Genomic DNA, 24,433 nt, shown 5'->3' on the forward strand with positions numbered 1-24,433 from the left:
TGTACAATGTATATGTAAAGCGCTGCGTAAATTGACGGCGCTATATAAGTAACTGAAATAAATAAATAAAAATAATGCAATGTGTCCTGTAATAATGTCTGTTTACCATAAAGATAAAAAGGTCAGCTGACACTCACTGATGGCTGCCAGTGTGTACAGCTTTTTGAAGGCTTATGTAAGCAGACCACTGAAGTTATTTCCAGGCTGGCAGACCCTCCATAAAACACAAATTGGGAAGCGGTTCTGAAAACATGAGTTATCTTTCGGTAATGGACTAGTGTCTCCCTTAATTAAATTTAAATTTATTGTGAGTGCCATCGCTGATGTATGACTATTAGAAGGCTTTAGATCTTGGACAGCAGCTTTACCTGAAGGTTGTAGTGCTTGTGTTTTTAATGTGCTACTACAGAGAGAGCCATATAGGGTAAGTAAGTGGGCTTTACCATTTTTTATTTTATTTATTTGGCGATTAAAACGGCTTCCACAAATTAATGGAAGCTGCAAACTGTAAGCTTTTCTTTTCTAATCTACTAGAATCTGTTTTAAGTACTACAGTCTTTAGTTTCCAGACTCTTTGATATGCCACTTAAAGAAATCCTGTACTGAGAGGAATATGTAGGCTGCAATAGTTGACCACCTTCTCAAAATGCTATTTTCTTGGCTCTTTCTGACTTGAGCTCTGAGCTCTGTTCAGATGCACATAAATTAATGCTGCCCCTTCCTTAACCACTTCAGCCCCGGAAGGATTTGCCCCCTTAACCATCTCAATACAGGGCATTTTAACCCCTTTCCTGCCCAAGCCATTTTTCAGCTTTCAGCGCTGTCACATTTTGAATGACAATTGTACGGTCATACAACACTGTACCCAAATGAAATTTTTATTATTTTTTCCCCACAAATAGAGCATTATTTTGGGTGTATTTGATCACATCTGCGGTTTTTATTTTTTGCGCTATAAACAAGACAAGAGTGACAAGTTTGAAAAAAAACACTATTTTGTACTTTTTGTTATAATAAACATCCATTTTTTTTTTTAACAAATTTTTTCCTCCGTTTAGGCCGATACTTATTCTTCTTCTACATATTTTTGGTAAAAAAAATCGCAATAAGCGTATATTGATTGGTTTGCGCAAAAGTTATAGCATCTACAAAATAGGGGATAGATTTATAGCATTTTTATTATTATTTTTTATTTTTACTGGTCATGGCGGCGATCTGCGATTTTTATTGTCACTGCGATATTGCGGTGGACACATCGGACACTTTTGACACATTTTTGGGACCATTCACATTTATACAGTGATCCGTGCTTTAAAAATGCACTGATTACTGTATAAATGTGACTGGCAGGGAAGGGGTTAACACTAGGGCGTGATAGAGGGGTTAACTGTGTTCCTAGGGAATGTTTCTAACTGAAGGGGGAGGGGACTCACAAGGGGAGGAGACCGATCTGTGTTGCTCTGTACTGAGAACACAGATCGGTCTCCTCTCCTCTCTGACAAGACGTGGAACTGTGTGTTTACATACACAGATCCACGTCCTGCCGTGTGCCCGGCGGACATCGCGGCCGCCGGGCACGCGCATCGGGTGCCCAGTGACACGGCGGGCGCACGCGATTGCCGTCGGCAGCACGCGCGCCCCCTGGTGGGTAGGGAAGGCGAGGGCGTCATATGACACCCTCCCAGAACAAGAGCCGCGCCGCCTGGCCGTCATATGACAGCCGGCGGGCGGCAAGCGGTTAATGAGCAAGCCATTTTTTGCGATACGGCACTGCGTCGCTTTAACTGACAATTGCGCGGTCGTGCGATGTTGTACCCAATCAAAACTGACGTTGCCCCCCACCCGCCCATCACCAATGGAGCTTTCTTTTGGTGGTATTTGATCACCTTTGTGTTTTTTATTTATGGCGCTATAAACAGAGCGACAATTTTGGAAAAAAAATAATTTTTTTTTTTGCTATAATACATATTAAAAAAAAATATATATAAACAAATTGATTCATCAGTTTAGGCTGATATATATTCTTCTACATGTTTTTGGTAAAATAAAATCGCAATAGGCATATATTGATTGGTTTAAGCAAAAGTTATTGCGTCTACAAACTATGGGATAGATTTAGAGTTTTGTTTTTTTTTTTTTTTTTATAGTAATGGCGGCAATCTGCGATTTTTAGTGGGATTGTGGCTGACATATCTGACGCCAAATTACACTTATTGGGGACCAGTGACATTTTTACATTGATCAGTACTATAAAAATGCACTGATCAATGTAAAAATGACACTGGCAGGGAAGGGGTTAACACTAGGGGGTAATCAAGGGATTAAAGTGGTGTTCCGGCCGAAATTATACTTTTTAAATAAAAATACCCCTATAATACACAAGCTTAATGTATTCAATAAAGTTAGTCTGTAAACTAAGGTCTGTTTTGTTAGTTTATAGCAGTAGTTTGTTATTTTATAAACTTACAGCAGGCTGTGGCCATCTTAAGTCTGGGCATCTGAAGCCAGACTGTATTTCTTCCTGGATCTCATCCTTGCAGATCTCGCACATGCTCAGTGCAGCACAAGCAGTGTAATAGGTTTCAGGTCAGGTTTCCATAGCAACGGCAGTTTCAGAGGAAGTTGCCGCCCCTTCCCAGAAGGCATTGCAAACAGGAAATGATGCAATGGGCCGCGGCCAGGGAGGAGGAAGTGAAAATGAATACAGCAGATATACAGTAGGTGCTGAGAAAAAATTTTTTAAAATATCCAATTTGTTTACAGTGCGCAGTTTAGTGAGGGATGCTGAAGAGTTGTAAAAGTGGGTGGAACTCCACTTTAAGTGTGTTCCCTCAGTGTGTTCTAACTGTAGGGGGATGGGCTCACTGGGATATGACAGATCACTGTTCCCGATGACTGGGAACAGTAGATCTGTCATTATTATTATTATTATACAGGATTTATATAGCGCCAACAGTTTGTGCAGCGCTTTATGTCATGTCTCCTGTCAGAATGGGGAATCGCCTTGTTTACATAGGCAGTTCCCCATTCTGCCTCTTTACTAGGCAATCGCGGGTCGCCGGCGGACATCGAGTCTGTCCGACCCGCGGGCACGCTCCCACATGTACGGCGATTTGCGCAGGAGAGCCGACCTGCTGCAGTATATCTGCGTGAGCTGGTCAGCTAGTGGTTAAAGTCTTACTAAACCCACAACAGTAAAATCGGTCTGTATATGCAGTAAAGCATGCTTGTTATATACTCATTGTGGAATCTAAGGGGTGTAAATAGCCTGTTTGATCCTGTCTTCTCTGATCCTCCCCTTCTTTCACAGTCCCCAATCCATCTCCTAATAGTACAGAGCCTTGGGGGTACTCTGCACATGCTCAGTTGGGTGTGTATTGCTAGTTTTTTTTTTTTTTTTGGGGGGGGGGGGGGGTGTTTGTTTTTTGGGAGGGTGCATGTGATCAGCACAGGGCCAATGAGCACTGTGCAGACAGGCTCAGGTGTTCATGCAGCCTCATTGTATAGTCAGAGGAGAATGAAAACTCCTCTTACAAGTTTTAACCAAACACTGATAGAAGTCACCAGACTGCTATATACTGCTGATGAGAAATGATATTTAGCAGTTTATATTTACAAAAATAATTACATTTTCATCTTCTGTATACTGTGGGAGGATATAGTGAATACAGGGTCCTGGATTTAGAAACAATTTAAGGCCTTATGCACTATGGAAATTCTATTTTTTTTTATTTATTTTTTTTTTTTTACTATATACAATTTTGTAACCTTCTCTTTCTCATGAAAAAAAATAAATAAATTTTGCAGCGTTTTTGCAGTAGCGTTTTTCAGTGTTTAGCAAAACTACAGTATAACTAAAAATAACTAAAAACTCCCACTTAAAAGCGTATTGTCTCAAAAATGCTCATAAACACAGAATAGCCACATTTTAGTTAGAGCGTTTTTACAACTGAAAAACTCCCCCTCAAACCCACTGGTTCTGGGATTTTTTTTTTCCAGGCAGAAAATGCTCCTGCCAAAATCGCTGATAAAAGCCTGTGTGTGCATGGACACATATGATAAAATGCTGGGGAGTTTACTGGCTGCAGTAAAGAAACCCTGAAGCCAAAAGCTGTAAAAACGTCCAGTGTGCACGAGGTCCTAATATACAACTACATGTATTTTTCAAATGCAGGCAGAGTTTATGCAGCACTCTATAATTGGGAGAGGGAGCAGCAGCAGAATGAGTCAGTTATGCTGCACTGCTCATGTGATAATTAGGAACATTCTGATAGAGAGAGCAGAGTGATAGGTGAGTGCATTGTTATGCTGATTCATGTTCACAGTCCAACCACAGACCTTTAAGGATTACTTACTGCAATAGGGAAAATTAGGGCACCTGCCTTGCCAGATATGCTCTGTGGTAGAGCTGTGTAAATATCCGGACTGGATGGACAGAAATACAAATTCTTTGGCAGGTAAAACGGCTGTTATATTTTTATGATTTAAAGTGATTATAAACCCTTATGTTTTTATTTAATGACAATCCTGTCATATTTACCTGCTCTGTGCAATGCTTTTGCACAGAGCAGCCCTAATTCTCCTCTTCTGGGGTACCCTACCAGCGCTGCTGCCTCCACCCATTCTGTAAACACTGGTGTGGGCTCGACCCCGAGCTGCGCTGCCTTCATCTATAGACAGTGTGGCTCGACCCCGCCCCCCCACTCCCTTGTCGCAGGATTTGATTGACAGCAGCAGGAACCAATGGCTCCCGCTACTATTAATCTGCCCTGTGCAGAGAGAGCTGCTGCTCTTGGGAAAAGAGCTAGAAATCAATGCACAGGTTTTTTACCTTAATGCAGAGAATGTTTGTGCCTTTCCTCCAATCAGCTGTCTCCCAGTGCAATCATAGACTTCTCACAGTGCAGAATGAGGAAGTGAAAATTCGAACACGATGTGCACTTTCTAAACAGTATATAAAGATGAAGACAGCAGATATACATGCAAAACTTATGTAGGAGGATTTGTTTAATCTCTGTGTATCATCTGAGGCTGTTCACTTCATTGGTTATATGTGAGGGATTACATTCACTTTAAGCTTTTATTGCTTTGGTTCACTCAGCCAATACAAGCTTGCAGCAAGTGATGTCAGCACACCTAATCTGCATTCTTGCTCTGGGTCAGTGTCTTAGAAGTCTTTGACATATCTGGATCAGCAAGGCAACAAGCATTTTTGAAGGCAAGGGTCTCCAGGGGCAGCCTTGACCCCAGTATTTCTCTAATGATAGGTTTAGGTATACTAACTCTTTATCCAAGGAGAAAGCTAAACAGAACTAGTAACATGTACAGTATATCTTTATATATTGGAGAAATGTAATGCTCTCCAGAGACCTGCACTCGTCTAATACAAGCATGCATATCTCTGTGCTTGCCACATCTATATGATTGGTGATCATATTAAAAAAAATTGTGGCATTTACATTTTTACACTATGTCTAAATGAATGCCAGTTGTAGGTTTAGCTGTGTATTTCTCAGTCCTCCAACCATGGTGTCTGTGCTAGACAGTTCAGAGATGTCGGGCGGGGGGGGGCTAGTGAAGGAGCAAGAGAATATTCCCACATGGACTGTCCCCGCCTCAGTAGCTGCCAGAGCTTTTCCATTCCTCTTGGGCAACGGTTCAATAAGTCTCTGCATCACCTGGCTGCACTTTGAGATTCCATACGTTTAAAGTGTGAGAACAAGCAAGTCTTGTTTGAATAGGTCATGACCAAGTGATCTGATCATGGCAGCCATGGGGCGAAGTAGGGGGAATACAAGTCTATTTTTTTTTTTTTTTTGTGGAAGTTCAGTGTAATCCCTTTCTTGCCTGGGGGGCCTGTAGTGCACTGCAGATTTAAGCAGTAAGCTCCTGTTGGGGAAATTCTTTTTTCAGGGATAGAAGTTCCCTTCCATGTTTTTCCGTGTGTGTGTTTTTTTTTTTTTTTTTTTTTTTTTTTTTTAAACCATGTACTGTTTTGTCTGGGATTTGGACAAATTGAGATACTGTTACTTGTCTGGGGCACATCAAGACATTGTTACATTCTGTTTTGTGTTCAATACCTTATACAGCTGGATGTGAAAGCTACTGCAGTGTTTTTCTAATAGATAAATATTCATGGCCGTTTAATGGCAAAGTACCTTAAATAATATTTAATTGTGGGCCTTTTGTTTTTAAGGGTTTCAGAAGCAAGAGCTTTTTTCATTGTCTGTCTGAAGCCAGATCAGGAATAACACACAATTTATTAAAAGCCAAACTTGATTTGTTGTAGCCGTATTAGTGCAATTAAAAGCCAGAAAGAGAATGTGGTTGCTATAAACCAGTGTTTACCAACCTTTTACGGAGAAGTACCCCTGCAGGTCTACAATTATTTCCTAAGTACCCCTGTCTCGAGAGAGTAATTTCTATTGTTTGGGTGTCATAGTTTCTGTGTGTGTGTGTGTGTGTGTGTGTGTGTGTGTGTGTGTGTAATGTTAGTATGTGTTTGTGATTTGTTTGTATGCAATATCATTGTATGTGTGCGTGCTGCAATGACAGACACACACACACATTATTATACAGGATTTATATATTTATATATAAATATAAATTTATATATAGACAGTTTACGCAGCACTTTACAACATTAGGGCAGACAGTACCATTACAATACAATTCAATACAGGAGGAATCAGAGAGCCCTGCTCGTTAGAGCTTACAATCTTGGAGGGAGGGTCAGGTTATACAAAAGGGTAATAGCTGTGGGGGATGAGCTAATGGAGAAAATAGTGCAGTTGTTAGATGATTATTATTATTATTATTATACAGGATTTATATAGCGCCGACAGTTTACGCAGCGCTTTACAACAACATTAGGGCAGACAGTACAAGTACAATACAATTCAATACAGGAGGAATCAGAGGGCCCTGCTCGTTAGAGCTTACAATCTAGGAGATGGAGGCAGGATAAGCTTCTCTGAAGAGGAAAGTTTTCAGGGATTGCCTAAAAGTGGTTAAATTTGGAGACAGTGTGACAGATTGGAGTAGGGAATTCCAGAGGATGGGCGAGGCTCGGGAGAAGTCCTGGAGGCGGATAAGGGAGGAGGTGATGAGGGAGCTAGAGAGCAGGAGGTCTTGGGAGGAACGGAGAGGGCTATTTAGGTTGGTATTTTGAGACTAGGCTAGTGATGTAGCTGGGGGCAGAGTTGTGGATGGCTTTTTAACTCATTGTTAGTATTTTGAATTTAATTTGTTGGGCGAGTGGCAGCCAGTGGAGGGATTGGCAGAGAGGGGTAGCAGACACTGAGTGGTTTTTAAGGTGGATGAGTCTGGCAGCGGCATTCATAATGGACTGAAGGGGGGATAGTCTATTTAAAGGTAAGCCAATGAGGAGGGAGTTGCAGTAGTCCAGGCGAGAGATAACCAGGGAGTGAATCAGAAGATTTGTGGTTTCATTGGTTAGAAAGGGACGTAGTTTAGAGATATTGCAGAGGTTGAGGCGGCAAGCTTTGGAAAGTGATTGGATGTGGGGCTGAAAGGAGAGTTCAGAATCCAGGATAACACCTAGTACCCTGACATGTGGTGATGGATGGATGGTTGTGCCATTGCTCTTGATGGACAAATCCGGGGAAGAGGCACGTGGGGGAGGAAATATTATAAACTCGCTTTTGGACACGTTGAGTTTGAGGAAGTGGTGTGACATCAATACAGATATGTCGGTTAGTAAGTTAGTGATGCGTGAGGAGACAGATGGAGTCAGTTGAGGGGTGGAGAGATACATTTGTGTGTCGCCAGCTTAGAAATGATATTGAAAGCTGTAAGAGGCTACCACCTGACTCAGGGAAGAGGTGTAGATTGAAAATAAAAGAAGTCCAAGAACAGAACCTTGGGGGACCCCGACGGAGAAGGGAAGAGGAGTGGAGGAAGTAGAATTGTAAGTGACACTGATGGTGCAATGGGATAGGTAGGATGAGAGCCACTGAAGAGCACAGTCACGGTGACCGAGGGAGTAAAGTTTTTTTGAGAAGGAGGGAGTGGTCAACCGTGTCGAAGGCAGCTGAAAGGTCCAGAAGTAGGAGTACAGAATAGTGTTCGTTGGTTTTAGTAGTTAGTAGGTCATTTGTGAGTTTTAAAAGAGCAGTTTCTGTGGAGTGTTGAGGGCGAAATCCAGATTGAAGGGGATCAGGAAGGTTGTTCTTAATGAGGTGGTCACTCGGTTGTAATCCAGACGTTCAAGGAGTATAGAAGAAAAGGGGAGCAAGGAGATGGGGCTTAGGTTGTTAAGATTGGTAGGGTCCAAGGATGGCTTTTTAAGTATGGGGGTGACCAGTGCATATTTTAGAGCATTGGGGAAGATGCCAGAGGTGAGGGAAAGATTGAAGATGTAGGTTATAGAGTGTTGGATGGAGTCAGGGGGCGACCATAGCATTTGAGAGGGAATAGGGTCCAGGGGGCAGGTGGTTAGGTGGGCGATAGAAAGGAGTTTAGCAACTTCGTCTGTAGTAGCAGATTTGAATAAGGAGAGTGTCAGTTGTACCACACATACAAACACACATACACACACATTATATATATATATATATATATATATATATATATATATATATATATATATATATATATATATATATATATATATATATATATACACATACACACACACACAGTCCCAAACTAACACACTTGCAGACATACAAGTACCCACAAAATTCCAAATTAACAGACTGGCAGACGCACACAAATTAACACACTTGGAGACACACATTCATAATCCCAAGTTAGCACAGTGGCAGACACACACATAATTCCAAATATACAGTGGGGATGGAAAGTATTCAGACCCTCTTAAATTTTTCACTCTTTGTTATATTGCAGCCATTTGCTAAAATCATTTAAGTTCATTTTTTTTCCTCATTAATGTAGGAATGGCAGAGGATGGCCAAATCCAGGTGTGAAAAACTTGTTGCATCTTTCCCAAAAAGACTCATGGCTGTATTAGATCAAAAGGGTGCTTCTACTAAATACTGAGCAAAGGTTCTGAATACTTAGGACCATGTGATATTTCAGTTTTTCTTTTTTAATAAATCTGCAAAAATTCTGTGTTTTTCTGTCAATATGGAGTGCTGTGTGTACATTGAGGAAAAAAAATTAACTTAAATGATTTTAGCAAATGGCTGCAATATAACAGAGTGAAAAATGTAAGGGGGTCTGAATACTTTCCATCCCCACTGTACACACTGGCAGACGGACACAATCCAAAATGAACACACTTGGAAGCACACACACAAGAATCCCAAAAGAACACACTGGCAGACACACATTATCCCAAATTAACACACTTGCAGACACGCACAGAATCCCAAAATTAACACACTGGCAGACACACATCCTACATTAACACACTCAGAGATGCACACATCCCAAATTAACACACTGGTAGACACACAAACAGATACATAATCCAAAATGAATACATTGTGCACCAATGGGGCTGCATTGATAATCAGGACTTTGCTTTCCTCACACACGGACAGCACTGAGGAAAGGAAATGCAGGTAACCAGCATTTGTTTACATGTAATCAGCTGTGATTGGACATATTAAAGAGCCATGGTAAAGCACCTACATTGCCATTAGTCACTGATGCATTAGTGACCAGTGGCGGTCAATTGACCCCCTTTGTGCTGCGTTAATTGCGCCAATGTCAATTACCCCCTTCATGCTGCAGCATAAAGGGTTAAATAACACTGACTCCACTAATGCAATGTAAAGGGGTTAATTAACTGCCACTGGTCACTAATGCATCAGTGACCAATGGCAATGCATTACCCCCCTCCATGCTTCATATTACAGTACAAATAGCTTTGTACGAAGATCAATTAAACCCCCCTCCCAAAAAAATAAATAAAAAGTTAACCAGTAAGATCACACAGTTAATTAAGTCATTATGACAAAGCCGTGCAGCCTCTGTGCTCACTCACTCGCGATGGGTATTGGATTTTCCGCACTGCTCCTCTTCCATCCTGGCTCCCAGCCTCTGAATGATGTCAGCCCAGCGGAGAGGGTTGTGGAGAGGAGTGTGTTGAATGGATGCAGGAGCACACTTGTACCGCTGCAACTCTACAAGCATAGCACTGTGCAGCGGCAGCACAGGCGGCGTACCCCCTGCCCTTGGTGCACTTACCCCAAGGGGTACACGTACCACGGGTTGAGAAACTATGCTATAAACAATACACCTTTTTTCATTGTAACTTTGCTCTACTCTGTCCTCTAAATTATTAAAGTGGTTATTAACCCTTACATGTACCCAGTGAAGTGACTGGCCTTGGGTGATACACAGAGATTAAACAAATTCTCCTACATAAGTTGTACCTGTTTATCTGTAGTCTACTCTACATCTTTTCAAAGTTCTGAATTTTAAAGCTTGTCTGAGAGTTCTGAAAAAACTGGGGTAGAGAGCTGAAGTCACACTCTGTGAGAGCTGATTGGAGGGAAGAGACACCCCTTCTCCCTCCACACCTCTCTTGGTGTCTGGAAAACTTATCAGAAGTGATTCATGCAGATAACAGAGGAACAAAGCAGACAGAAATGACAGTCATGCTCTTAATGGAGATAAGTACACACTATAGAGGGATATGCTTTATACCAGTGCATAGTACTGTCATTTACTGAAGATCAGACATTGTTTTAGACCTATATTTGCTTTTCAGTCTTTGCAATTTACTGAAATGTCAGATTTCAGAGCTTTTGCCAATCTTTCAGCTTTACGGTAAACCAATGCCCTGGTGTCTTTGTACAAGGGTACAGAACCCCAGAACATGCCTGCTATTGCCATTACTAGAAAACCTTCCTCTGTGTGCCTCTCCCAAAGGGAGCGTAATGTGGTTTTGTTCATATTTTTGTTTGTCATTTGCAGGACTGAATAATAATTTCTTTCTTGTCCATGGAGGGACAAAGGCAGTCATTCACCCTTGGGTTATACTGGTGCTTTCAGGAGGATTAGACCATGGCAAACAAAAAAGAAAAATGTAGGCCAGCCCAGATTAACCCCTCCTACCAATAACGTGCCTCAGTTTTTTGCTAGTATGCTAGGATGAGCATCTTTTCTTCAGCTCTGCTGGAAAAAGTCTTTTTTCTTTTTGCTAGCGTTTTTTTTCTCCATTTTTCTGCTTAATCAAGATTCTTTTTTATATCCCTGCTAAAGCTGGTCTGTACAACTGTAGCTCCATCATGGCCTATCCTCTGCTTGGTCTTTGGAATGACTGAACCTTACTGGACATTGCGAGGCTAGCCTGAATGTGAATTTCAGGCACTAAGTTTTCCTTGTCAAAAAGTTTGAGTATACAATGTTATAAAGATACATAAAGTAAGTTTACAAGGATCTATAAAGTAAGCTCATTGTTTTACAGTAGGGTTTATATAGGTAAATATCATGAAATTTCAAATATTAAACATTGGGTTCACGTAAACCTAAATTAAAGATATATATCATTTCCTTAGTTACTTTTGTAGGTATTTAAATGATTTATACCTACTATACATAAATTCTGATAATGAGCTTTAATCGTAAGGTTGAGAAAAGAAAAGAGAAAGAAGAAAAAGGGTTGAAAGGTAGAGGTATGGTCCACAAGGTTGTCCCGCTCGTCAGTTTATTATTCTTTTTAGTTCTCTTTGAAGCCTTAGAATGGGTGTCTTTGTAAGTCATTTAATCTGTTACCATGGCAACAGGACAGAGTCATTGAAGTTTGACAGGAACTGTTGTTTTATCCAAGGATGCCAAAGTTTTTCAAATTTTGGAATTTGATTTTGATCGATGGCTACCATCTTAGCATGGGACATTGTATTATTCATTCTGTGAATTGTTTCTGCTAGTACCAATGTAGGAGATTTCCATGCCTTGGCCACTGTTTGTTTTGCAGCCGTTATTAGTTGGATCATAAGTTTGAATTGAGAGAGTGTTAACCATTCCGGTTTTAGATTAAGTAAAGTTAAATATGGATCTGGTTGTATTATTTTTTTAAATATTTTAGATGCAATCACGAAGACTTCCTTCCAGAAGGTTTGGATTACTGGGCACGTCCACCATATGTGTAAATATGTGCCTATTTCTGGGCATCCTCGAAAACAAAGAGCTGAGGTATTAGGTGAATATTTTGCCACTCTAGCGGGTACAAGGTACCAGCGAGTTAGGACTTTATAATTTGTCTCCAGTGCTAAGATGTTGGGTGAAGATGACTTAGATGTGAGCCATATGTTAGACCAGTCCGTGTCTTCTAAAGTTCGTCCCAGGTCCTCCTCCCACCTCTGAACGTAAGAGGGTCTATTAAGATTTGCTACTCCATATAATTGATTATAAAGTGATGAAATTGTACCTTTAGCAAATGGATCTTTTGTACAGATTGATTCAAAAATGGATAATTGGCATAATGGTGTATCCCCCTTTAGGAATGGTGTATAGAAATTTTTGATTTGGAGATATCTAAATATCTCAGAGTTTGGTAGATCATATTTTTCTCTAAGCGATGGGAATGAAAGGAATGATTTAGATGCTATGAAGTCATTTAGTGTCTGAATGCCTGATGTTGTCCAAGCTTTAAAAGAATTTGGGTAGATCCATGCCGGATAAAAGGCCGGATTTCTGATAAAAGAAAGGAGAGGATTGTGTGGAGATTGTAACTGATATTTGGTTTTTAGTTTATCCCAGAGAGATAAGAAGTGTTTAGTTATGGGATTATGAATTTTAAAGCGGTCTTTAGGATCAAGCCATAATAAATTTGATATTAATAGAGGGTCATTTTCTGAAGCCTCTATAAATACCCATAATGGGATTTCCTGTTTTGCATGGTATTTGGACAGACTGGCCAAATGTGCCGCTCTGTAGTAGTTAGTAAAATTAGGGTATCCCAGGCCTCCTTTATTTTTGGGAAGATGTAGTGTGTGTATAGGTATACGTGGTTTAGAAGAGCCCCATATAAACGAAGTTGCTCTTTTTTGTACTATTCTCAAAAAATAGGAAGGAATTGGAATAGGGAGGACTCTGAATAGATAAAGCAATTTGGGTAGAATAGTCATTTTGATTGCATTAATCTTCCCCATCCAGGATAAAGGAAGTTGCGACCATTGTTTTATTAGATTTGTGATCTGCCTTAATACAGGAGGATAATTGGTTGAGAATAAGTCAGAATGAGAGGCTGTTAAATGAATTCCAAGATATGGGATTGATTTTTCTGCCCATGTGAATGGGAGTGCAGCCCTAGCCGGGATCAATTCCATGTTTGTGAGTGAAATATTAAGCACTAGGCATTTCTTAGGATTAATCATAAGGCCGGATAGGGCTGCAAATCCATCAAGAGCTGGTATTAAGTTAGGACCAGAGACCTGTGGTGATGATAGAAAAAGTAATATATCGTCTGCAAATATACATAATTTGTGTGTAATACCTCCTACTTCAATGCCAGTTATAGTTTGGTTTGTTCTGATATATTGGGCCATGGGTTCGAGTATAAGGGCAAATAATAAGGAAGATGATGGGCAACCCTGTCGGGTACCTCTTTCGATATTAAAGGCTTCAGATTTGTATCCAGCATATTTTATATAGGCTTTGGGTTTATTATATAATGCTTTGATCCATGTTAAAAAGTGGGGTCCAAAACCCCATTTTTGTAATGAATATTGCATATATTGCCAGGATACTGTGTCAAATGCCCTCTTAATATCGAGAGATAGAAAACATAAAGGGATTTTCCGTTTTTTAGCAATATGTGCCAATAACACTGCCCTGCGTATATTATCGCCTGCCTGTCTATTTGGCATGAAGCCTACTTGATCTCTATGTATTAATTTTCCTATAATGCTATTGAGGCGTTTTGCTATTATTTTTGCTAATAATTTAATATCGAGGTTTAACAGAGAGATAGGCCGATAATTCACACAGGAAGTATCATCAGAAAGGGGTTTTGGGATCATACAAACAATTGCCATTAGTGTTTCTTGCCGAAAAGAATGTCCATCTAGAAGTTTGTTAAAAGTTTCAGTGAGAATGGGAGAGAGTATTTCTGAGAATGTTTTATAGTATAAAGCCGAGTAGCCATCTGGGCCTGGTCTTTTGTTAAGTTTTAGGTCTTTTATGGCGTTAGCAACTTCATCTATAGTTATAGGCTCATCCAAACTGCTTTATTGATTCTGAGATAACTCAGGTAAGGTTATTTTTGAGAAGAAGGATTCAGCCTCTGTAGGATTAAATTCATTGTTTGTCTTGTATAAAGTTGCGAGATGTGAGTGAAATTTATGGACTATTTTAACTGGATTACAAGTGTAAACATTTTTTGATAATTTCAAACGTATTGGTTTGAAAGATTTGTTAGTTGAATTTAATGCCCGAGCCAAATATGTACCTGGTTTGTTTGTATTCATGTAGAAATTGTGTTTGGAGCGTTTGAAGGATTTATCAACTGACTCAGTGAGAAATAGATCGTATTCCAATCTAGATTTTTCCAGATGAGATTTTGTACTCTGAGATGGATTATCTTGAAATGATATGTAGGCTGCATTAAAATTGAGTTCTAGTTTTTTTGCTAGATTTTTGCGTTCCCGTTTAAATAGTGCCATTTGTCTTTGTATTGTACCACGCAAGACAGGCTTATGAGCTTCCCACAGTGTTATTGGGGAGATGTCTGTTGTATTATTAATTGATATGTATTCCTTTAAAGCTTGTTCAATGGCCATCTGATGTAGTGGGTGTTTGAGCATTATGTCCGGTAAGTACCACGTTGGGTCATGCGCTTTTGGTATGGCTGAGGCTATAGTAGTGTATACTGCATTATGGTCAGACCACGGAATCGGAATTATATCTGATGCAATAATTTCTGGTATCATTCCTATTGTTAGAAAAATATGATCTATTCTGGTGAAGGTTTGATGAGGGTGCGAGAAATAAGTGAATTTCTTTTTCATTGGGTTACTTTCTCTCCATGAATCTACCAGATTGTATTTGGAAAGAAGTTGAGAAAAAGGTAATCTAGAGGTTATTTTGGATGGTGTAAAAGGTGATTTATCTAGAAATGGGAGGAGGACCTGGTTCGAATCCCCACACATTATCACTGTTCCTATTTTGTGTGTATTAATCACTTGTAATATATGTGAGAGGAATGGTGTAGGTTGTTTGTTAGGAGCGTAGTAGGAAATCACCGTGATTGCTGTATCCATTATATAACCCATGAGTATCAGGTATCTACCTTCTGGGTCTTTAATTTCTGATGATAAGGTGAATGGTGTGGATCGGTGAAATGCAATTAGAGTTCCCCTTTGCTTGGTACAGGCAGAAGCCGTGTAAATTTGTTGATAAAAAGGAGAAATATATTTTGGAGTAGAATCTTTGGTGAAGTGTGTTTCTTGGAGGCATACTATGTGAGCCTTCTTGTTATGGAAAGTACGGAAGGCTTTGGTCCTTTTTTGAGGGACATTTATTCCCTGAACATTCAGGGAAAGTATATTTAGTGGTGCCATGGCAATAGATCAAATAGTTTTGACTTACTTTTTGTTATGCAGAGCTGACTGCGCAGATCAACCTGTGTGGACTGAAGAGATGAATAGATAGAAAAGAAACCAGTGAATTCTGGAGTAAAGAGTAAACAAAAAACATATGAGATTAGATGATACATTGTATAAATTATTTTTTGCAAGTAATCACAATTTACCCGTGAAAGAGAATAAATATCTCTCTCAGGGGAATAAGTGGCTTCGTCACACTCCCACATAATATGGTTGGGAGAATGAGGAGGGCTAATGGGGGTACACGGATCTTCCGCTTACAGGAGAGAAGTGCTATGTCAAAAGACATCAAAATGATGTTTCATTAGTTGGAGTGCAGAATATAGTTTTTGTTGAAATTATTTATTCCAGGGTGGTTGTATATGGTTAGTCTTGCCCTAGGCTAAATAATTCAGTTAGAAAGGTACTGTTAATAACTTTGGTATTGATGAAGATAGTTTGAATTATTTTGGGATTTTAACCCTTTTAGAGTAAACAATTACATATTTTATTCATATGTAACTGTTTAGATATGTTAACTCATAAAATTGAGGTTGTATTGCTTCAGATTAGAATAAACAAAAACATAATTCTAGGAACTAGTTAGGTAATAATATATTTGTTTTAAGAAAAGAAAGAAAAAAAAAAAAAAAAGCTTCCATTACTTCTGGATTATTGAACATATTTGTCCTAAAAAGTAATAAATCTATTGTTATTACCTGATAATATATAACTGAACAAGAATTTCCTTATTTCACTTATATATTCTAAGGCTATATGAATCAGAAGTAATAAGAAATATAACTGGAATGTAACATGATCCCACACAGTGTGTGACTATCAGAATGCAGTTACATTCAGTTATAAATATAGGTTTTTTATAGAGAACCATCTCTTAGTATAATAAATGAAGAGATATCAGAAATTAGGATGTCAGTCCATTGAATCTTCTTGGTCCATGGATGATGTGGTATAACGGCCTCTTTTGTCAGAATGATGATTCCCATTTTGTTCTGGAATTTTCTGGGTGCTGCCTGAAGGTGAAGATGATGCCATTCTTCTGCGTGTGGGAGTGTTGCTGCTTGTGGGTTCTGTCAGATTTAATTTTAAAAGGGTTTGTTGTAGTTCATCTGCTGATCTGCTTCTGTAAATTGTACCTTGGTAGTTAAATCTGACTGAAAAGGGGAAGCCCCATTGATACATAATGTTGTGGCGTTGCAGTTCCATTAGTTGGGGTTTCATGGATCGTCTTTTAGTAATAGTAAGTTGGGATAGGTCAGCAAAAATTTGATAATTGTGTCCTTGAAAATTAAGTTCCTTTTTTTTCTCTTGCAGCAATTAGTATTTGTTCTTTCGTTCTGTAATAATGAAATTTTGTGATTATATCACGTGGGGGTCCATCTTTCTTTTTGGCTGTGAGGGCTCTGTGTACTCTGTCCAGTTCTAAACGTTCAATAGAGATATCTGGCTTTAGTTCTTGTAATAAAGCAGTAATAGTAGATTGCAGGTCTGTCACAGTTTCAGGTATTCCCCTTATGCGCAAGTTTGAACGTCTGGCTCTATTTTCGTAATCTTCGAGCTTAGTTTGAAGTATTAAATTCTCTTCTTTTAATTGTTCCAATTCTGTTATATTTTCTTGGGTTGTAATTTCAATTTCATCCATTTTTATTTCTAAGGCTGCGGTGCGGTTTCCCAGCTCTCTTATTTCTTTGGTTAGGCTGTTTGTTATTTGGTCTGAGGTTTGTTTTAAAGCCTTATGAAGCATCTTTTCAAATTGTAATAATATTACTGGGGATACTGAGGAGGCTTGTGGAGAAGTTTGTGAGAGGATTTGTTCTGTATCTGACTCAAATGGAGAGTCTTGCTGTGACATTTTCTGTCTGTGAGAGCGCCCTGATGCTGTATCTTGTGAGGTGACTGGAGCTGCTTCAGCTGCAGTGAGTGCCTGTGAGCTCTTTGTGAGGTGATTTTTATTTCTGCCACGGTTTCCTCCCAGTACCGTATTTGTTGCCCAAACTTTCACAGTTTGTTCCCTGGGGCAAAAAGGTTCAAATGGATACCTTTTGAGCCTGCAGGCTCCGCTTTGTCCTTCTCTTCTCTCCTCAGCGGTGTGGAGCTCTAACAATGCATGTCTGCTCCGCTAGGCTCCGCCTCCTGCCCCCCTCAGGCACTAAGTTTTGTGTGCAGAACTTTCAGACCATGATAAGTTATAAGACTCACTCTGAAAGTTGGCTGTGTGGGCTGAGCACAGGGAACTACCTTATTGTTCCGATCGCTAGGAGTCTTTAAGCTTCCCAGTTTCCGTTGGTCCCTCTAGAAGAGGTTAACACTCACTGAGGTACTTTGAGCTGACATCACCTGCTTGGTGGAATATCACAAGCGCATACTACGCTTTTTACTGCCATTCAGTTTTGAGGAAGCATCTACCTGTTGCTGTCACTTGGAACAATGATCTCTGAAAATTCCTGCTGCTTGTCTACAGTTACTCCAGTCACTCCAACCACCCAGTCCTTACCGGTTACCAGCTGTCTGAGTTTCTCTGACCACCTGAGGCCTTGCTCCATACCCCTGGCTTAGTTGCTCAAATACCATGCAGTTGCAACATGTATGTACCTAGGCACAGAGGAAACAGCCTCCCTGCAAAGGGTGATCCCGGCACACACTCCCTTTAGGCGCCTTTCACATGGACGGCTATTCTGCCGCAGTTAAAAGCATGTTTTTTTTTTCTTCAAAACTCAAGACACCAGGCACTGCGATCAGCTGCATTTGTACAGTGCGTTTAGCTGCGGTTGCGTTTAGCTGCGGTTGCGTTTAGCTGCGGTTGCATTTAGCTGCGGTTGCATTTAGCTGCGGTTGCATTTAGCTGCGGTTGCATTTAGCTGCGGTTTGCCATTTCCATAGCAACCCGACAGGGTACCGACTCATATTGAACAGGGATCCGACTTGGATCCCCGCCAATACCAGGCACTGTGTTTGGTATGATTCCTGAGGGGGAACTCCACGCCAAATTTTAAATAAAAAAAATGCATGGGTTCCCCTCCAAGAGCATACCAGGCCCTTCGGTCTGGTATAGATTCCAAGGGGCACCCCCTACGCCAAAAAAACGGCGTGGGGGTCCCCCCAAAATCCATACCAGACCCTTATCCAAGCACGCAGGTCAGTCAGGAAAGGGGGTGTGGACAAGCGAGCCCCCCCCCAACCCCCCCTCTCTCTCCTGAACCGTACCAGGCCGCATGCCCTCAACATGGGGGGTTGGTGCTTTGGGGCAAATAAGCAGTGTTAAACCCCAAACCAAAAATGTAACATAATGCAGCTTGCCAATCATTATATGGCATTAGTTTGCATTAGTTTTCTTTTTTAGGCTTTTTCCCCTCTGTATGCATCTAGTGATCTGGTTGCACGCCTCCTGTACTAGGGTGCCTACACACTGAATGGAGGAGCAACAGACACAATTGGACAGCAGCATTGTTAATCTGGGGGGACAGAAGTGTTCAATGCACTTGCAGTTTTAGATACAGCTTAAATATTATAAGTAGTTAAAGCGACAATTATTTTTGAATTGTCATGTACTGTACAAAACTTTCTATCAATGGTCAATATCAGATGTACGGTTAGATACATATATATTTGGACACAGGCGCAATTTTATATTTTTTTTCAGGTATTTACCAAAACTTATTCAAGCTATAGTTCTATAATAGATATGTGCTGAAAGTGCACACTCAGGTTTAATTTGAGGGTATGTACATCCAAATCGGAGACAGGGTTTTTGGAATTATCGATCTTAATAGCCATCTCCCCTTTTTCAAGGGACCAAAAGTAATTGGACAATTGAATCAAAAGCTTTTTCATGGCCAGGTGTGGTCTACTCATATGTTATTTCTTCATCAATTAAGCAGATAAAGGGTCCGGAGTTGATTCTAAGTGTGGTATTTGCATTTGGAATCTATTGCTGTGAACCTACATCATGCGTTCAAAGGAGCTGTCCAGGCAAGTAAAACAGGCCATTGTAAGGCTTCAAAAATTTATCAAATCCATCAGAAAGTAGCAACATTAGGGGTGGCCAAATCAACAGTTTGGCACATTCTGAGGAAAGAAGAACGCACTGGTGAGCGCTGCAACATAAAAAGGCCCGGACGTCCACAGAAGACAACAGTGGTGGATAATCGCAATATCCACTCTATGGTAAAGAAAAACCCATTTACAACATCCAGACAAGTGAAGGACACTCTCCAGGAGGTGGGCGTATCATTGTCAAAGTCTACAGTCAAGAGAAGACTTCACCACGAGGTGCAAACCATAAGCCTGAAGAATAGAAAAGCCAGATTAGACGTTGCAAAAAACGTCTAAAAAAGCCAGACCAGTTCTGGAAAAGTATTCTTTGGACGGATGAAACTAAGATTAATCTGTTCCAGAATGACGGGAAGAAAAAAAGTGTAGAGAAGGCTTGGAACAGCTCACGAGCCAAAGCACACAATGTCATCTGTAAAACATAGTGGAGGCAGTGTGATGGGATGGGCATGCATGGCTTCCAGTGCCACTGGGTCATTGGTGTTTATTGATGATGTTACAAAAGCAGCCGGATGAATTCCGCAGTGTTTAGCCACTTGCCGACCGGCTCACACCGATATATGTCGGCAGAATGGTGCGCAAAACGACGTACCCATAAGTCACTCCATCATCGGAGGCCGGTGGGCACCTGCACGCCAGCGGAGGGAGCGTGCCCGCAGGTCCCGCAGACTCGATGTCCACCGGTGGCAGAGAGGGGAGATGCCTATGTAAACAAGGCATTTCCCTGTTCCGCCTAGCAACATGACAGGGATCTACTGCTCCCAGTTATCGGGAGCAGTGATCTCTGTCATGTTCTCGTGAGCCTAGCACCCCAACAGTTAGAACACACTGAGGGAACACACTTAACCCCTTGATCGCCCCCTAGTGTTTAACCCCTTCCCTGCCAGTGACATTTACACAGTAATCAGTGCATTAATTATAGCACTGATGACTGTATAAATGTCAATGGTGTCAAAAGTGTCCGATCTGTCCACCTCAATGTCTCAGTCATGATAAAAAAAAAGATCACCGCCATTACTAATAAAAAAAAATTAATAAAAATGCCATAAATCTATCCCCTATTTTTGTAGACGCGATGACCTTTGCGCAAACCAATCAATATACACTTATTGTGGTTTTTTTTTTTTTTTTAAAAATATGTAGAATACATATAGGCCTAAACTGAGGAAGAAATGGGTTTTTTTTTCATATATTTTTGGGGGGTATTTATTATAGCAAAAAGTAAAAAAATATTGCTTTTTTTTCAAAATTTTTTTTGTTTACAGCACAAAAAATAAAAACCGCAGAGGTGATCAAATACCACCAAAAGAAAGCTCTATTTGTGGGGAAAAGGACCTCATTTTTGTTTGGGTACAACATATCGGCAAAAAAGGGCTTGGTCAGGAAAGGGGTAAATCCTTCCGGGGCTGAAGTGGTTAGAGATATACTGTCAACCCAGATTCAGCCAAATGCAGCAAAGTTGATTGGACAGAGCTTCACAGTACAGACAGACAAATGATCCAAAACACTGCAAAAGCAACCCAGGAGCTTTTGAAGGAAAAGAAGTGGAATATTCTGCAATGGCCAAGTCAGTCACCTGATCTCATCCCAATTGTGCATGCATTTCACTTGCTGAAGGCAAAATTAAAGGCAGAAACATGCACAAAAAATGATTCTCAACAAAATATTAACAATGAAAATGAATATTTAAAATATTTTTTTAATCTGAATTATATGTGATGGATCAGAACACAATAGTCTAAGTCGGTGAAGTAAAATTAGAATAATATATACATAAAACTATTTTTCAGAAATAAAAAAACGATAATTGGCATGTGCATATGTATTCACCCCCTTTGTTATGAAGCCCATAAAAAGCTCTGTATGGACCTAACTGTATATTTTGTTCATTACTTTGCATATAACCATTTTTGATGCAATGGTTAAAAAGGACAACTGAAGCCATACATGGGAATTTTGCATTGAAACCGACCCACTGGACAATGTAATTTTTGCTGAGGATAATTTAATTCCATGTATGTAGTAAGTAAGGTAGTTTGGGGTCATCAAGACCCACCCATATCAGATCAAAAAGATTTATGTCCTGGAGTGCCAACCCTTTTATAGAGTAAAAAAGACTAAGGCCCCTTTCACACATGCGGACAGTATGTCCGTATTTCATCCATCCGTTTTCGGATGAAATACGGGCATACATGCATCCCTATGGGATAGCGGGTGTCAGCGGATGTACATCCGCTAACACCCGATGTCGTCCGCCTCCGCTCTCGTCCGATTCTGCGGACGGAAGAAAATCCTATTTTTCTATCCGTCTGCAGAGCGGATCGGAGGAACACGGACAGACGGTCCGTGTTCCTCCGATCCCCCATAGGGGAGAGCGGAGATCTGACAGGGCGGTCCCTGCACAGTGTGCGGGTCCCGCCCTGTCATCTGCCTGCTCAGCTGGGGAAAGCGGAGCGATCCCCGCTGAGCAGCGGATAAACACGGGGCGGATCAACACGGATCCGTCCCGTGTGAAAGGGGCCTAAAAATGTAAAGTGGGCATTGAAGATCAGCTCCAGACATATGTATTACAACACAGATCTATAAAAATGAGAAATTTTATTATAAACCACAACAGGTGTACAAAAGAAAATATATAGCAAACATACATAAAAACGTAAGAGGGCTAATCTCCAAATATACAAGACAGTGATACACATACAGTATATATTGCATAAGAGCAAATACTGGCCGACATGTTTCGCGGTTGTAATCTATAGCCACTTCATCAAGGCTTGGTTACTGTATAATTTTAGTCAACATCTAATGGCCATCTGAGGTGTCCAGACTAAGGGGAGACCAAAATGCACAATACATGCCATGCTCAGAGTCTGAACTTAATGGACAATACCTCCAGGTAATAAGGCTATTGGGGTCATCCCTTGACAGACAGTAGTAGTCCAATACTGCGTTGCCAGAAATGATGAAATTATAATGCCACACAGTGTTCAAGAGGATCCAACAGCCTCCAAACAGAGGTGAGTCCTGCTAACAGCAAAAACAGGTGCTCTATAGGCTATCACCTGAGTGACCTGCCAACCACATAGGTGCTGTTCCCTCCAGCAAAGATTCAGTCAGGCATGTTAAAGGTCTGGGTTTCCTGAGGATCCCGAACCCCAGCATGAAGCTGCGGACTCTTAGCATGGCATGTATTGTGTGTTTTGCTCTCCCCTTAGCCTGGACGCCTCAGATGGCCATTAGATGTGGAATAAACTATACAGTAACCAAACCTTGATAAAGCGGCTATAGATTACAACCGCAAAACATGTCGGCCATCATTTGCTCTTATGCAATATATACTGTATGTGTATCACTGTCTTGGGTTTTGGTGATTTAGCTCTCCCCTTTTTATGTATATGTTTGATATATATTTTCTTTTGTACACCTGTTGTGGTTTTATAATAAAATCTCTCATTTTTATATATATATATCTGTGTTGTAATACATATGTCTGGAGTTGACTGTTTAACGCCCACTTTACACTCTTCCTCTTTTTTACATAATTTCCACCCTTGCATTGGCATTCTGGCTTTTCGGAGAGCTATAACTGTAGTTTCTGGTATCCTCATGTTTTGAATGGCTCTAATTCTAATCCTGCCAAGATTTGTATTGCCAAATTCACTGCCACTCCATCTTGGGGCCCACTGGAGCATGTGTGAGTGGGAGGTTGCACAGTGGAGTCATGAGACAAGAGTCCTTAGGCTACCTTGGAGGATTATGCAGGAAGTATACTGAAATCTGACTGTATGAGGTTATATTAAATATAGGCTTGTTTACAGTGGAGAGCATGTTCAACTATCTGCTTATCGCTGGACACAGCAGTGTTTAATTTACATTGTGCTTGCTTATGTGCCTTTCATGAGAAATTCAGGTCACTCTGTGCTATACTATGGAATCATCTTTAATTGAAGCAGTATAGAACCCAAACCCAAAAATCCTATACATTGCAGCTTACCAATCGTTAAATCTGGTGGGTGCATTGGTTTTTTAGTTTGTTTTTTTTTTTTGCCCCCCTGTTTTCACCTAGTGACCTGTCTCAGAGTGCCTAACCTCTGGATGAAGGTACAAAGAACACCTTTAACCACTTCAGCCCCGGAAGGATTTACCCTCTTAATGACAGGCCATTTTTTTGCAATATGGCACTGCGTCGCTTTAACGGACGTGCGATATTGTACCTAAACAGAATCAATGTCCAAACAGCAAAAAGCACTCACATGTAGTGTGTAGACGGGTAGGCCGCACACCCCATACAGTGCATCAAAAAGACAAGAAAGAACCCCCTATCGGGGCTTTTAAGCAGCCAATAAACTGCAGTATAGATGGTTGAAAAAATTAGATTTTATTAGTACAAAAAATATAAATAACGTTAAAAGAGAAAATTCATTGAAATAAATACTGACTGTTGGAGTCAGGACACGAACTGAGTATGGCGTACATATGCAACAGACAACAGCCTATAGTGAAAACCAATGCAAGACACAATGTACACGAGGGCAGCCTAGATTTCCCCAATTGTAAGTCCTTGGGGTTAGATAACAATGAATGCCTCTAAATAAAAACAGTAAGCCATACAGTATATACTGACGCGTTTCGACCCTTCCCGGGTCTTCTTCAGAGGTGGCTGTCCACACTAAAAGAAAGGGGGTAACATTTATCAAACATAACATCGAATTTCCACGGTGCCGAAACCATACATGCATACCCTGTCATGTAACTGAATAAATTGTATAGTTACCTATCGCAAGAATTGTGACACTACAATGTCATTTTTGACATTGCAAAATGTTTGAGATGATACA

At 40.5% G+C, this 24,433-nt stretch overlaps 1 protein-coding gene across 2 annotated transcripts in view; it reads left to right on the forward strand.

Annotated features, from left to right (window-relative positions):
• CNOT10 (CCR4-NOT transcription complex subunit 10) overlaps nucleotides 1-24,433 on the forward strand; it is a 224,901-nt gene that overhangs the window by 120,220 nt on the left and 80,248 nt on the right. The gene's annotated exons all lie outside the window — the stretch shown is intronic.

This window comes from Aquarana catesbeiana, linkage group LG05 (genome assembly GCF_042186555.1).
Source record: "Aquarana catesbeiana isolate 2022-GZ linkage group LG05, ASM4218655v1, whole genome shotgun sequence".
In the NCBI taxonomy this organism is placed as follows: domain Eukaryota; kingdom Metazoa; phylum Chordata; class Amphibia; order Anura; family Ranidae; genus Aquarana; species Aquarana catesbeiana.